This window comes from Musca autumnalis, unplaced genomic scaffold (assembly GCF_047663935.1).
Source record: "Musca autumnalis isolate F117 unplaced genomic scaffold, ASM4766393v1 scaffold_4, whole genome shotgun sequence".
Taxonomy (NCBI): Eukaryota; Metazoa; Arthropoda; class Insecta; order Diptera; family Muscidae; genus Musca; species Musca autumnalis.
The window spans coordinates 72991653-73008056 of NW_027411977.1; the positions used below are offsets into that span (position 1 = coordinate 72991653).

Sequence of the window (16404 nt, forward strand, 5' to 3'; positions counted from 1 at the left end):
TAAGTTTACTCCAAACACATGTAGTAAAATATAATAAAAAGTAAAAACTCCATATCTTGTATAATTCGGAAAAAATTGACGTTGAAAAAAATTTTGCAGGGGGGTTCTATTCAAGTGAGCGGCAGTGTATGTATGTTTTAGAATATTGCTCGGTATATAAAAAAAGATGAATGCATGCATAGCACTAAGTATTTCATTGTGGAAATTTTGAGAAAATCGGAAATTTTTGAAAAAAAAAATATTATTACACAAGAAAGTTAAACAAATCGACCGATGATGAAAAGCCTCCATATATGGGATGGACCTATTGAGGGGCCTCCTAGGCGAAATCTGTGGGGGGTAGAACATTTTGGCGTATGCAGGTAACTAGAGCATTGGCTTGGCTATCAGAATATGCTGATATCCAATGGATTCATTGTAGAAAGTTAAACAAAATCGACCGATTACGAAATGCCTTCATATATGGGATGGACCCATTGAGGGGCGTCCTAGGCGAAATCTGTGGGGGGTAGGAATATTTGGCGTATGCAGCTATTTAGAGGATTGGGTCGGCTACTAGAAAGTGCTGATAGCTAATCATTTGATTGTAGAAAGTTAAACAAAATCGACCGATTATGAAAGTCCTTCATATATGGGATGGACCCATTGAGGGGCGTCCTAGGCGAAATCTGTGGGGGGTAGGAATATTTGGCGTATGCAGCTATTTAGAGCATTAGGTTGGCTACCAGAAAGTGCTGATAACTAATCATTTGATTGTAGAAAGTTAAACAAAATCGACCGATTACGAAATGCCTTCATATATGGGATGGACCCATTGAGGGGCCTCCTAGGCGAAATCTGTGGGGGGTAGGAATATTTGGCGTATGCAGCTATTTAGAGGATTGGGTCGGCTACTAGAAAGTGCTGATAGCTAATCATTTGATTGTAGAAAGTTAAACAAAATCGACCGATTATGAAAGTCCTTCATATATGGGATGGACCCATTGAGGGGCGTCCTAGGCGAAATCTGTGGGGGGTAGGAATATTTGGCGTATGCAGCTATTTAGAGGATTGGGTCGGCTACTAGAAAGTGCTGATAGCTAATCATTTGATTGTAGAAAGTTAAACAAAATCGACCGATTATGAAAGTCCTTCATATATGGGATGGACCCATTGAGGGGCGTCCTAGGCGAAATCTGTGGGGGGTAGGAATATTTGGCGTATGCAGCTATTTAGAGCATTAGGTTGGCTACCAGAAAGTGCTGATAACTAATCATTTGATTGTAGAAAGTTAAACAAAATCGACCGATTACGAAATGCCTTCATATATGGGATGGACCCATTGAGGGGCCTCCTAGGCGAAATCTGTGGGGGGTAGGAATATTTGGCGTATGCAGCTATTTAGAGGATTGGGTTGGCTACTAGAAAGTGCTGATAGCTAATCATTTGATTGTAGAAAGTTAAACAAAATCGACCGATTATGAAAGTCCTTCATATATGGGATGGACCCATTGAGGGGCCTCCTAGGCGAAATCTGTGGGGGGTAGGAATATTTGGCGTATGCAGCTATTTAGAGGATTGGGTTGGCTACTAGAAAGTGCTGATAGCTAATCATTTGATTGTAGAAAGTTAAACAAAATCGACCGATTATGAAAGTCCTTCATATATGGGATGGACCCATTGAGGGGCCTCCTAGGCGAAATCTGTGGGGGGTAGGAATATTTGGCGTATGCAGCTATTTAGAGGATTGGGTTGGCTACTAGAAAGTGCTGATAGCTAATCATTTGATTGTAGAAAGCTAAACAAAATCGACCGATTATGAAAGTCCTTCATATATGGGATGGACCCATTGAGGGGCCTCCTAGGCGAAATCTGTGGGGGGTAGGAATATTTGGCGTATGCAGCTATTTAGAGGATTGGGTTGGCTACTAGAAAGTGCTGATAGCTAATCATTTGATTGTAGAAAGTTAAACAAAATCGACCGATTATGAAAGTCCTTCATATATGGGATGGACCCATTGAGGGACCTCCTAGGCGAAATCTGTGGGGGGTAGGAATATTTGGCGTATGCAGCTATTTAGAGGATTGGGTTGGCTACTAGAAAGTGCTGATAGCTAATCATTTGATTGTAGAAAGTTAAACAAAATCGACCGATTATGAAAGTCCTTCATATATGGGATGGACCCATTGAGGGGCCTCCTAGGCGAAATCTGTGGGGGGTAGGAATATTTGGCGTATGCAGCTATTTAGAGGATTGGGTTGGCTACTAGAAAGTGCTGATAGCTAATCATTTGATTGTAGAAAGTTAAACAAAATCGACCGATTATGAAAGTCCTTCATATATGGGATGGACCCATTGAGGGGCCTCCTAGGCGAAATCTGTGGGGGGTAGGAATATTTGGCGTATGCAGCTATTTAGAGGATTGGGTTGGCTACTAGAAAGTGCTGATAGCTAATCATTTGATTGTAGAAAGTTAAACAAAATCGACCGATTATGAAAGTCCTTCATATATGGGATGGACCCATTGAGGGGCCTCCTAGGCGAAATCTGTGGGGGGTAGGAATATTTGGCGTATGCAGCTATTTAGAGGATTGGGTTGGCTACTAGAAAGTGCTGATAGCTAATCATTTGATTGTAGAAAGTTAAACAAAATCGACCGATTATGAAAGTCCTTCATATATGGGATGGACCCATTGAGGGGCCTCCTAGGCGAAATCTGTGGGGGGTAGGAATATTTGGCGTATGCAGCTATTTAGAGGATTGGGTTGGCTACTAGAAAGTGCTGATAGCTAATCATTTGATTGTAGAAAGTTAAACAAAATCGACCGATTATGAAAGTCCTTCATATATGGGATGGACCCATTGAGGGGCCTCCTAGGCGAAATCTGTGGGGGGTAGGAATATTTGGCGTATGCAGCTATTTAGAGGATTGGGTTGGCTACTAGAAAGTGCTGATAGCTAATCATTTGATTGTAGAAAGTTAAACAAAATCGACCGATTATGAAAGTCCTTCATATATGGGATGGACCCATTGAGGGGCCTCCTAGGCGAAATCTGTGGGGGGTAGGAATATTTGGCGTATGCAGCTATTTAGAGGATTGGGTCGGCTACTAGAAAGTGCTGATAGCTAATCATTTGATTGTAGAAAGTTAAACAAAATCGACCGATTATGAAAGTCCTTCATATATGGGATGGACCCATTGAGGGGCCTCCTAGGCGAAATCTGTGGGGGGTAGGAATATTTGGCGTATGCAGCTATTTAGAGGATTGGGTCGGCTACTAGAAAGTGCTGATAGCTAATCATTTGATTGTAGAAAGTTAAACAAAATCGACCGATTATGAAAGTCCTTCATATATGGGATGGACCCATTGAGGGGCTCCTAGGCGAAATCTGTGGGGGGTAGGAATATTTGGCGTATGCAGCTATTTAGAGGATTGGGTTGGCTACTAGAAAGTGCTGATAGCTAATCATTTGATTGTAGAAAGTTAAACAAAATCGACCGATTATGAAAGTCCTTCATATATGGGATGGACCCATTGAGGGGCCTCCTAGGCGAAATCTGTGGGGGGTAGGAATATTTGGCGTATGCAGCTATTTAGAGGATTGGGTTGGCTACTAGAAAGTGCTGATAGCTAATCATTTGATTGTAGAAAGTTAAACAAAATCGACCGATTATGAAAGTCCTTCATATATGGGATGGACCCATTGAGGGGCCTCCTAGGCGAAATCTGTGGGGGGTAGGAATATTTGGCGTATGCAGCTATTTAGAGGATTGGGTTGGCTACTAGAAAGTGCTGATAGCTAATCATTTGATTGTAGAAAGTTAAACAAAATCGACCGATTATGAAAGTCCTTCATATATGGGATGGACCCATTGAGGGGCCTCCTAGGCGAAATCTGTGGGGGGTAGGAATATTTGGCGTATGCAGCTATTTAGAGGATTGGGTCGGCTACTAGAAAGTGCTGATAGCTAATCATTTGATTGTAGAAAGTTAAACAAAATCGACCGATTATGAAAGTCCTTCATATATGGGATGGACCCATTGAGGGGCCTCCTAGGCGAAATCTGTGGGGGGTAGGAATATTTGGCGTATGCAGCTATTTAGAGGATTGGGTCGGCTACTAGAAAGTGCTGATAGCTAATCATTTGATTGTAGAAAGTTAAACAAAATCGACCGATTATGAAAGTCCTTCATATATGGGATGGACCCATTGAGGGGCGTCCTAGGCGAAATCTGTGGGGGGTAGGAATATTTGGCGTATGCAGCTATTTAGAGGATTGGGTCGGCTACTAGAAAGTGCTGATAGCTAATCATTTGATTGTAGAAAGTTAAACAAAATCGACCGATTATGAAAGTCCTTCATATATGGGATGGACCCATTGAGGGGCGTCCTAGGCGAAATCTGTGGGGGGTAGGAATATTTGGCGTATGCAGCTATTTAGAGCATTAGGTTGGCTACCAGAAAGTGCTGATAACTAATCATTTGATTGTAGAAAGTTAAACAAAATCGACCGATTACGAAATGCCTTCATATATGGGATGGACCCATTGAGGGGCCTCCTAGGAGAAATCTGTGGGGGGTAGGAATATTTGGCGTATGCAGCTATTTAGAGGATTGGGTTGGCTACTAGAAAGTGCTGATAGCTAATCATTTGATTGTAGAAAGTTAAACAAAATCGACCGATTATGAAAGTCCTTCATATATGGGATGGACCCATTGAGGGGCCTCCTAGGCGAAATCTGTGGGGGGGTAGGAATATTTGGCGTATGCAGCTATTTAGAGGATTGGGTCGGCTACTAGAAAGTGCTGATAGCTAATCATTTGATTGTAGAAAGTTAAACAAAATCGACCGATTATGAAAGTCCTTCATATATGGGATGGACCCATTGAGGGGCCTCCTAGGCGAAATCTGTGGGGGGTAGGAATATTTGGCGTATGCAGCTATTTAGAGGATTGGGTCGGCTACTAGAAAGTGCTGATAGCTAACATTTGATTGTAGAAAGTTAAACAAAATCGACCGATTATGAAAGTCCTTCATATATGGGATGGACCCATTGAGGGGCGTCCTAGGCGAAATCTGTGGGGGGTAGGAATATTTGGCGTATGCAGCTATTTAGAGGATTGGGTCGGCTACTAGAAAGTGCTGATAGCTAATCATTTGATTGTAGAAAGTTAAACAAAATCGACCGATTATGAAAGTCCTTCATATATGGGATGGACCCATTGAGGGGCCTCCTAGGCGAAATCTGTGGGGGGTAGGAATATTTGGCGTATGCAGCTATTTAGAGCATTAGGTTGGCTACCAGAAAGTGCTGATAACTAATCATTTGATTGTAGAAAGTTAAACAAAATCGACCGATTACGAAATGCCTTCATATATGGGATGGACCCATTGAGGGGCCTCCTAGGCGAAATCTGTGGGGGGTAGGAATATTTGGCGTATGCAGCTATTTAGAGGATTGGGTCGGCTACTAGAAAGTGCTGATAGCTAATCATTTGATTGTAGAAAGTTAAACAAAATCGACCGATTATGAAAGTCCTTCATATATGGGATGGACCCATTGAGGGGCCTCCTAGGCGAAATCTGTGGGGGGTAGGAATATTTGGCGTATGCAGCTATTTAGAGGATTGGGTCGGCTACTAGAAAGTGCTGATAGCTAATCATTTGATTGTAGAAAGTTAAACAAAATCGACCGATTATGAAAGTCCTTCATATATGGGATGGACCCATTGAGGGGCCTCCTAGGCGAAATCTGTGGGGGGTAGGAATATTTGGCGTATGCAGCTATTTAGAGGATTGGGTCGGCTGCTAGAAAGTGCTGATAGCTAATCATTTGATTATAGAAAGTTAAACAAAATCGACCGATTACGAAATGCCTTCATATATGGGATGGACCCATTGAGGGGCCTCCTAGGCGAAATCTGTGGGGGGTAGGAATATTTGGCGTATGCAGCTATTTAGAGGATTGGGTCGGCTACTAGAAAGTGCTGATAGCTAATCATTTGATTGTAGAAAGTTAAACAAAATCGACCGATTATGAAAGTCCTTCATATATGGGATGGACCCATTGAGGGGCCTCCTAGGCGAAATCTGTGGGGGGTAGGAATATTTGGCGTATGCAGCTATTTAGAGGATTGGGTCGGCTACTAGAAAGTGCTGATAGCTAATCATTTGATTGTAGAATGTTAAACAAAATCGACCGATTATGAAAGTCCTTCATATATGGGATGGACCCATTGAGGGGCCTCCTAGGCGAAATCTGTGGGGGGTAGGAATATTTGGCGTATGCAGCTATTTAGAGCATTAGGTTGGCTACCAGAAAGTGCTGATAACTAATCATTTGATTGTAGAAAGTTAAACAAAATCGACCGATTACGAAATGCCTTCATATATGGGATGGACCCATTGAGGGGCCTCCTAGGCGAAATCTGTGGGGGGTAGGAATATTTGGCGTATGCAGCTATTTAGAGCATTAGGTTGGCTACCAGAAAGTGCTGATAACTAATCATTTGATTGTAGAAAGTTAAACAAAATCGACCGACCCAATCCTCTAAATAGCTGCATACGCCAAATATTCCTACCCCCCACAGATTTCGCCTAGGAGGCCCCTCAATGGGTCCATCCCATATATGAAGGACTTTCATAATCGGTCGATTTTGTTTAACTTTCTACAATCAAATGATTAGCTATCAGCACTTTCTAGTAGCCAACCCAATCCTCTAAATAGCTGCATACGCCAAATATTCCTACCCCCCCACAGATTTCGCCTAGGAGGCCCCTCAATGGGTCCATCCCATATATGAAGGCATTTCGTAATCGGTCGATTTTGTTTAACTTTCTACAATCAAATGATTAGTTATCAGCACTTTCTGGTAGCCAACCTAATGCTCTAAATAGCTGCATACGCCAAATATTCCTACCCCCCACAGATTTCGCCTAGGAGGCCCCTCAATGGGTCCATCCCATATATGAAGGACTTTCATAATCGGTCGATTTTGTTTAACTTTCTACAATCAAATGATTAGCTATCAGCACTTTCTAGTAGCCGACCCAATCCTCTAAATAGCTGCATACGCCAAATATTCCTACCCCCCACAGATTTCGCCTAGGAGGTCCCTCAATGGGTCCATCCCATATATGAAGGACTTTCATAATCGGTCGATTTTGTTTAACTTTCTACAATCAAATGATTAGCTATCAGCACTTTCTAGCAGCCGACCCAATCCTCTAAATAGCTGCATACGCCAAATATTCCTACCCCCCACAGATTTCGCCTAGGAGGCCCCTCAATGGGTCCATCCCATATATGAAGGCATTTCGTAATCGGTCGATTTTGTTTAACTTTCTACAATCAAATGATTAGTTATCAGCACTTTCTGGTAGCCAACCTAATGCTCTAAATAGCTGCATACGCCAAATATTCCTACCCCCCACAGATTTCGCCTAGGACGCCCCTCAATGGGTCCATCCCATATATGAAGGACTTTCATAATCGGTCGATTTTGTTTAACTTTCTACAATCAAATGATTAGCTATCAGCACTTTCTAGTAGCCGACCCAATCCTCTAAATAGCTGCATACGCCAAATATTCCTACCCCCCACAGATTTCGCCTAGGACGCCCCTCAATGGGTCCATCCCATATATGATGGACTTTCATAATCGGTCGATTTTGTTTAACTTTCTACAATCAAATGATTAGCTATCAGCACTTTCTAGTAGCCGACCCAATCCTCTAAATAGCTGCATACGCCAAATATTCCTACCCCCCACAGATTTCGCCTAGGAGGCCCCTCAATGGGTCCATCCCATATATGAAGGACTTTCATAATCGGTCGATTTTGTTTAACTTTCTACAATCAAATGATTAGCTATCAGCACTTTCTAGTAGACGACCCAATCCTCTAAATAGCTGCATACGCCAAATATTCCTACCCCCCACAGATTTCGCCTAGGAGGCCCCTCAAAGGGTCCATCCCATATATGAAGGACTTTCATAATCGGTCGATTTTGTTTAACTTTCTACAATCAAATGATTAGCTATCAGCACTTTCTAGTAGCCGACCCAATCCTCTAAATAGCTGCATACGCCAAATATTCCTACCCCCCACAGATTTCGCCTAGGACGCCCCTCAATGGGTCCATCCCATATATGAAGGCATTTCGTAATCGGTCGATTTTGTTTAACTTTCTACAATCAAATGATTAGTTATCAGCACTTTCTGGTAGCCAACCTAATGCTCTAAATAGCTGCATACGCCAAATATTCCTACCCCCCACAGATTTCGCCTAGGAGGCCCCTCAATGGGTCCATCCCATATATGAAGGCATTTCGTAATCGGTCGATTTTGTTTAACTTTCTACAATCAAATGATTAGTTATCAGCACTTTCTGGTAGCCAACCTAATGCTCTAAATAGCTGCATACGCCAAATATTCTTACCCCCACAGATTTCGCCTAGGAGGTCCCTCAATGGGTCCATCCCATATATGAAGGACTTTCATAATCGGTCGATTTTGTTTAACTTTCTACAATCAAATGATTAGCTATCAGCACTTTCTAGTAGCCGACCCAATCCTCTAAATAGCTGCATACGCCAAATATTCCTACCCCCCACAGATTTCGCCTAGGAGGCCCCTCAATGGGTCCATCCCATATATGAAGGACTTTCATAATCGGTCGATTTTGTTTAACTTTCTACAATCAAATGATTAGCTATCAGCACTTTCTAGTAGCCAACCCAATCCTCTAAATAGCTGCATACGCCAAATATTCCTACCCCCCACAGATTTCGCCTAGGAGGCCCCTCAATGGGTCCATCCCATATATGAAGGCATTTCGTAATCGGTCGATTTTGTTTAACTTTCTACAATCAAATGATTAGTTATCAACACTTTCTGGTAGCCAACCTAATGCTCTAAATAGCTGCATACGCCAAATATTCCTACCCCCCACAGATTTCGCCTAGGAGGCCCCTCAATGGGTCCATCCCATATATGAAGGACTTTCATAATCGGTCGATTTTGTTTAACTTTCTACAATCAAATGATTAGCTATCAGCACTTTCTAGTAGCCAACCCAATCCTCTAAATAGCTGCATACGCCAAATATTCCTACCCCCCACAGATTTCGCCTAGGAGGCCCCTCAATGGGTCCATCCCATATATGAAGGCATTTCGTAATCGGTCGATTTTGTTTAACTTTCTACAATCAAATGATTAGTTATCAACACTTTCTGGTAGCCAACCTAATGCTCTAAATAGCTGCATACGCCAAATATTCCTACCCCCCACAGATTTCGCCTAGGAGGCCCCTCAATGGGTCCATCCCATATATGAAGGCATTTCGTAATCGGTCGATTTTGTTTAACTTTCTACAATCAAATGATTAGCTATCAGCACTTTCTAGTAGCCGACCCAATCCTCTAAATAGCTGCATACGCCAAATATTCCTACCCCCCACAGATTTCGCCTAGGACGCCCCTCAATGGGTCCATCCCATATATGAAGGCATTTCGTAATCGGTCGATTTTGTTTAACTTTCTACAATCAAATGATTAGCTATCAGCACTTTCTAGTAGACGACCCAATCCTCTAAATAGCTGCATACGCCAAATATTCCTACCCCCCACAGATTTCGCCTAGGAGGCCCCTCAATGGGTCCATCCCATATATAAAGGACTTTCATAATCGGTCGATTTTGTTTAACTTTCTACAATCAAATGATTAGCTATCAGCACTTTCTAGTAGCCGACCCAATCCTCTAAATAGCTGCATACGCCAAATATTCCTACCCCCCACAGATTTCGCCTAGGACGCCCCTCAATGGGTCCATCCCATATATGAAGGCATTTCGTAATCGGTCGATTTTGTTTAACTTTCTACAATCAAATGATTAGTTATCAGCACTTTCTGGTAGCCAACCTAATGCTCTAAATAGCTGCATACGCCAAATATTCCTACCCCCCACAGATTTCGCCTAGGAGGCCCCTCAATGGGTCCATCCCATATATGAAGGACTTTCATAATCGGTCGATTTTGTTTAACTTTCTACAATCAAATGATTAGCTATCAGCACTTTCTAGTAGCCGACCCAATCCTCTAAATAGCTGCATACGCCAAATATTCCTACCCCCCACAGATTTCGCCTAGGAGGCCCCTCAATGGGTCCATCCCATATATGAAGGACTTTCATAATCGGTCGATTTTGTTTAACTTTCTACAATCAAATGATTAGCTATCAGCACTTTCTAGTAGCCAACCCAATCCTCTAAATAGCTGCATACGCCAAATATTCCTACCCCCCACAGATTTCGCCTAGGACGCCCCTCAATGGGTCCATCCCATATATGAAGGCATTTGGTAATCGGTCGATTTTGTTTAACTTTCTACAATCAAATGATTAGCTATCAGCACTTTCTAGTAGACGACCCAATCCTCTAAATAGCTGCATACGCCAAATATTCCTACCCCCCACAGATTTCGCCTAGGAGGCCCCTCAATGGGTCCATCCCATATATGAAGGACTTTCATAATCGGTCGATTTTGTTTAACTTTCTACAATCAAATGATTAGCTATCAGCACTTTCTAGTAGCCGACCCAATCCTCTAAATAGCTGCATACGCCAAATATTCCTACCCCCCACAGATTTCGCCTAGGACGCCCCTCAATGGGTCCATCCCATATATGAAGGCATTTCGTAATCGGTCGATTTTGTTTAACTTTCTACAATCAAATGATTAGTTATCAGCACTTTCTGGTAGCCAACCTAATGCTCTAAATAGCTGCATACGCCAAATATTCCTACCCCCCACAGATTTCGCCTAGGAGGCCCCTCAATGGGTCCATCCCATATATGAAGGACTTTCATAATCGGTCGATTTTGTTTAACTTTCTACAATCAAATGATTAGCTATCAGCACTTTCTAGTAGCCGACCCAATCCTCTAAATAGCTGCATACGCCAAATATTCCTACCCCCCACAGATTTCGCCTAGGAGGCCCCTCAATGGGTCCATCCCATATATGAAGGACTTTCATAATCGGTCGATTTTGTTTAACTTTCTACAATCAAATGATTAGCTATCAGCACTTTCTAGTAGCCAACCCAATCCTCTAAATAGCTGCATACGCCAAATATTCCTACCCCCCACAGATTTCGCCTAGGAGGCCCCTCAATGGGTCCATCCCATATATGAAGGCATTTCGTAATCGGTCGATTTTGTTTAACTTTCTACAATCAAATGATTAGCTATCAGCACTTTCTAGTAGCCGACCCAATCCTCTAAATAGCTGCATACGCCAAATATTCCTACCCCCCACAGATTTCGCCTAGGACGCCCCTCAATGGGTCCATCCCATATATGAAGGCATTTCGTAATCGGTCGATTTTGTTTAACTTTCTACAATCAAATGATTAGCTATCAGCACTTTCTAGTAGACGACCCAATCCTCTAAATAGCTGCATACGCCAAATATTCCTACCCCCCACAGATTTCGCCTAGGAGGCCCCTCAATGGGTCCATCCCATATATGAAGGACTTTCATAATCGGTCGATTTTGTTTAACTTTCTACAATCAAATGATTAGCTATCAGCACTTTCTAGTAGCCGACCCAATCCTCTAAATAGCTGCATACGCCAAATATTCCTACCCCCCACAGATTTCGCCTAGGACGCCCCTCAATGGGTCCATCCCATATATGAAGGACTTTCATAATCGGTCGATTTTGTTTAACTTTCTACAATCAAATGATTAGTTATCAGCACTTTCTGGTAGCCAACCTAATGCTCTAAATAGCTGCATACGCCAAATATTCCTACCCCCCACAGATTTCGCCTAGGACGCCCCTCAATGGGTCCTTCCCATATATGAAGGACTTTCATAATCGGTCGATTTTGTTTAACTTTCTACAATCAAATGATTAGCTATCAGCACTTTCTAGTAGCCGACCCAATCCTCTAAATAGCTGCATACGCCAAATATTCCTACCCCCCACAGATTTCGCCTAGGAGGCCCCTCAATGGGTCCATCCCATATATGAAGGACTTTCATAATCGGTCGATTTTGTTTAACTTTCTACAATCAAATGATTAGCTATCAGCACTTTCTAGTAGCCGACCCAATCCTCTAAATAGCTGCATACGCCAAATATTCCTACCCCCCACAGATTTCGCCTAGGAGGCCCCTCAATGGGTCCATCCCATATATGAAGGCATTTCGTAATCGGTCGATTTTGTTTAACTTTCTACAATCAAATGATTAGCTATCAGCACTTTCTAGTAGCCGACCCAATCCTCTAAATAGCTGCATACGCCAAATATTCCTACCCCCCACAGATTTCGCCTAGGAGGCCCCTCAATGGGTCCATCCCATATATGAAGGCATTTCGTAATCGGTCGATTTTGTTTAACTTTCTACAATCAAATGATTAGCTATCAGCACTTTCTAGTAGCCGACCCAATCCTCTAAATAGCTGCATACGCCAAATATTCCTACCCCCCACAGATTTCGCCTAGGACGCCCCTCAATGGGTCCATCCCATATATGAAGGCATTTCGTAATCGGTCGATTTTGTTTAACTTTCTACAATGAATCCATTGGATATCAGCATATTCTGATAGCCAAGCCAATGCTCTAGTTACCTGCATACGCCAAAATGTTCTACCCCCCACAGATTTCGCCTAGGAGGCCCCTCAATAGGTCCATCCCATATATGGAGGCTTTTCATCATCGGTCGATTTGTTTAACTTTCTTGTGTAATAATATTTTTTTTTTCAAAAATTTCCGATTTTCTCAAAATTTCCACAATGAAATACTTAGTGCTATGCATGCATTCATCTTTTTTTATATACCGAGCAATATTCTAAAACATACATATATTCTTGAAAATCGTTTTTCAAAATCGTTTTTACCTTCGTACGAATCTGCTATACAACTGTTATACTGTTATACCACCACCAATGTGGTTTTTGTCTCCGCTAGTCAAAATCGATTTTATCTTCACGCACATCTTTGCTTGCTATGTTTAAGCGGGTGCGTACATCCAACACTCTCGATGAATGTCTTCCATCTATCACAACATGATCAATTTGATTTCTCGTTTTCTGATCTGGAGACAGCCAGGTGCCTTTATGAATATCGAGATGATTAAATCTGGTAATGCTAACTACCATGTTTTTTGCAGCTGCAAAGTCTATCAGCTTCATACCATTGTCAGATGTTTCACTGTGGAGACTGAATTTCCCGACTGTTGGGCCAAAGATATTCTCCTTTCCAATTTTGGCATTAAAATCGCCTAGAATGATTTTAATGTCATGGGCAGGGCAACGGTCATATGTTTCTTCTAATCGCTCGTAAAATATATCTTTGGTCTGTTCGTCCTTTTCTTCAGTGGGAGCATGAGCGCAAATAAAGCTAATGTTGAAGAATTTTGCTTTTATTCGAATTGCAGCAAGTCTTTCAATCACTGGGGTGAAGCTGGGTACAAGATGTTTTAGTCTCCGACTAACTACGAATCCGCAACCATGTCATGGCAGCTATAATACAGTGCGTCACCTTTAGGTGTTGTTGTGACGCCTTTCCCAATCCATCGTATTTCCTATATGGCAGTAATATCGGCCTTGTACTTTTCAAGTACGTCTGCCAATGCGAAGACTGCACCTTCTCCATAAAAAGTGCGAACATTCCAGGTGCAGATTCGCAGATCATGGTCCTTAAAACGTTTGCGGGGTTCGTCAACTTTAGAAGGGTTTGTTTTTCTTTTCTTTCGTTTTTTCATAGTAGGCTGTTTTTTCTAGGGGAGGGTTACTAACCCGACGCCCAAACCCAAGCTTTTAACGTTCTTATGGGTGAACGCGCGGCACATGTTAGCTCACTACCTTTAACGGGTGTTAAAGGCAGTTCCCCAGGTGACACCACGGGGAGGTCAGTGTCCACTTGGGATGAAAGAGGGACCAAGATAAATCCTGGGCTTTGCCATGTTAAAACCGGTCAGGACCGTTGCTTGGTATCTTCCATCCACTACGTCACCAGATTTTTTTTTTCTAATTCCATAAAAATTAGACAAACATCGTGTTTTGTGAGTCAAATACCTCAAATCGGGCGAATATATAAATATTGGAGCTATATCCAAATCTGAACCCATTTTAATATCATTTGGCAAACTTATTTTTAGTCAATATTCTGAGATAGTTTCCAAAATTATGAGATGAATGCCCTTGGTCAGTATATTAGGAATCCCAAAGGACAGATCCGCCGTGAGTCGAACTTCCGCGTTATGGCGTGATGAAGTTTTTGCTAGAGACCCTGTAAGGCATCAGGAATTAGCGTTATATTTTTGTTCACTGTTGTTTTAGCTTATTTTTGAGATGACATGTCTTCAGTCAAATCGAATAAGGATTATTTTCATAGAGCACTTCGACCTTCCAACTCGCTTCCTTCAATGTCCTTTTCGTCCTTTATTTTAAGAGCCGCTATAAAAGTACCACAAGATGATGTTTTTCGGCTTCGAAATGTTCTGCAAAAATGTCGAAAATTTGAGGTATGGCTCTCATTGACAACTAATCGATTTTGTCGCGACATTTTTGCAGAACATTTCCAAGCTAAAAACGTCATCTTGTGGTACTTTTATAGCGGCTCTTAAAAGAGAGGACGAAAAGACATTGAAGGAAGCGAGTTTGAAGGTCGAAGTGCGCTACGAAAATAATCCTCATTCGATTTGACTGAAGACATGCCATCTCAAAAATAAGCTAAAACAACAGTGAACAAAGATATAACGCTAATTCCTGATGTCTTACAGGGTCTCTAGCAAAAACTTCATCACGATATAACGCGGAAGTTCGACTCACGCCGGATCTGTCCTTTGGGATTCTTAACATACTGTTCGGAGAGGTCCTTTACTTTTTATTGATTTCCTCCTTGAAGTTGAGCTTAATGACCGGAAATTGTATTGCAAGTGAAAACGGAAAGCCGACGATTCAAACCCACACAACTACCAATTTATGTGACTAGTTTCGCTGTTAGTAGGTAGCTCATCAAACATATCGGCTGTGGGTGAGGCTTCTCTGTCATCGAACTTCTGAAATGCAATGCGTTCCTTTAATGACAGATTTTTTCGGTTCAATTTGTAAGACTTCCACGACAAACGCTTTTTATACCCTCAGTATTTATGCTAACGAGGGTATATACACTTTTATACGGACAAAATATGCATCATCGAAATAATGGTTTTAGACCCCAAGTATGTTTGGACGAAATGTGTTTCAGACAATTTGGCTGTCTGGCTGGCTGGAGCGCACGATAACTCTTGAACGGATCAACCGATTCGGTTCAAAATGGAATTGGATTTCGTAGTATTTTGTCCAAACTTAGTTTAAGTTCGAAGATGGGTTATGTCGGTCCACTCCTTCCGGTACCTCCCCCACAAAAGTTCGAAAAATTTGTTTGCTCATACTTTACACATCGTGAAATTTCTACCAGAATTAGATATGGTTCCAATATGGACTCAATCGGTCTACTTCGGGTACCTCCCACACAAAAGTTCGGAAAAGTTCAGTTTAGGACCTGCTCTCGAATCGCTTTAATTTTTGTTGTAACAACTTGTATTCACTGCCCCTCATCTGCGGCAAGTCCATACTTCCTGAGCAAATATCCTAAAAAGTGAAAAAAACCCCTATGACACCGTGTATAGTGGTTGGAACTCAAGATAACTCTCGAACGGATCAGCAGACTAGGTTCAAAAGATGGCCTTCGTAATATTTTGTCCAAACTTAGTATAAGTTTGAAGATAAGCCATATCGGACAGCACCTTCAGGTACCGACCCCACAAAAGTTCAAAAAATGTTCGAAAAATTTGATCGCACGATAACTTTTGAAGGGCGTAACCGATTTGGTCCATACTTTGCACATCGTTAAATTTGTACAGGGCTAAGATTAAGTTCTAATATGGACTCAATCGGTCTATTTCTTCGGGTGCCTCCCATACAAAATTTCGGATAATTTCACTTTAAGACCTACTCTCGAATCACTTTGATTTTTGTTGAAGCAACTTGAATTTGCTGCCTCAATTACGACGGTAAAAGTTTTCTCAGGGGCTAGTCCATACTTGTTGGGAAGTATGACTCCGTGTGTAGAGGTTGGTGTTCTCCAACTCTCGAACTGATCGACCGATTCGGTCCGAAATTCAGTTCGAAGATGGGCAATACCGGTCCACAACTTCCGGTACTTCCCCCAATATTTTAGCTTAGGATCTCATAATATTTTAACCAAATTTATCCACAAAATTCTGAAAAAACACTAAATGCAATTGATCTGTCCGTATATGAAAGTTTCAATTTATAGGCTTTCAAGTCATTGTAAGCCTACCGAAAATAACCCATTGTTTTCAGTTTACTGATAATGCAGGAGGTAAGTTGTTTACA

At 41.9% G+C, this 16404-nt stretch overlaps 1 protein-coding gene across 8 annotated transcripts in view; it reads left to right on the forward strand.

Annotated features, from left to right (window-relative positions):
* blot (solute carrier family member bloated tubules) overlaps nucleotides 1-16404 on the forward strand; it is a 273169-nt gene that overhangs the window by 102530 nt on the left and 154235 nt on the right. The window contains exon 2 of one of the 8 annotated variants that reach the window (XM_073986029.1): nucleotides 13105-13141. The exons of 6 other annotated variants lie outside the window; for them this stretch is intronic. The gene's annotated coding sequence lies outside the window, so the exon portion shown is untranslated. Of the gene's footprint in view, nucleotides 1-13015; nucleotides 13142-16404 lie in introns of all 8 variants that reach the window. One more of the 8 variants, XM_073986033.1, reaches the window with a different exon arrangement.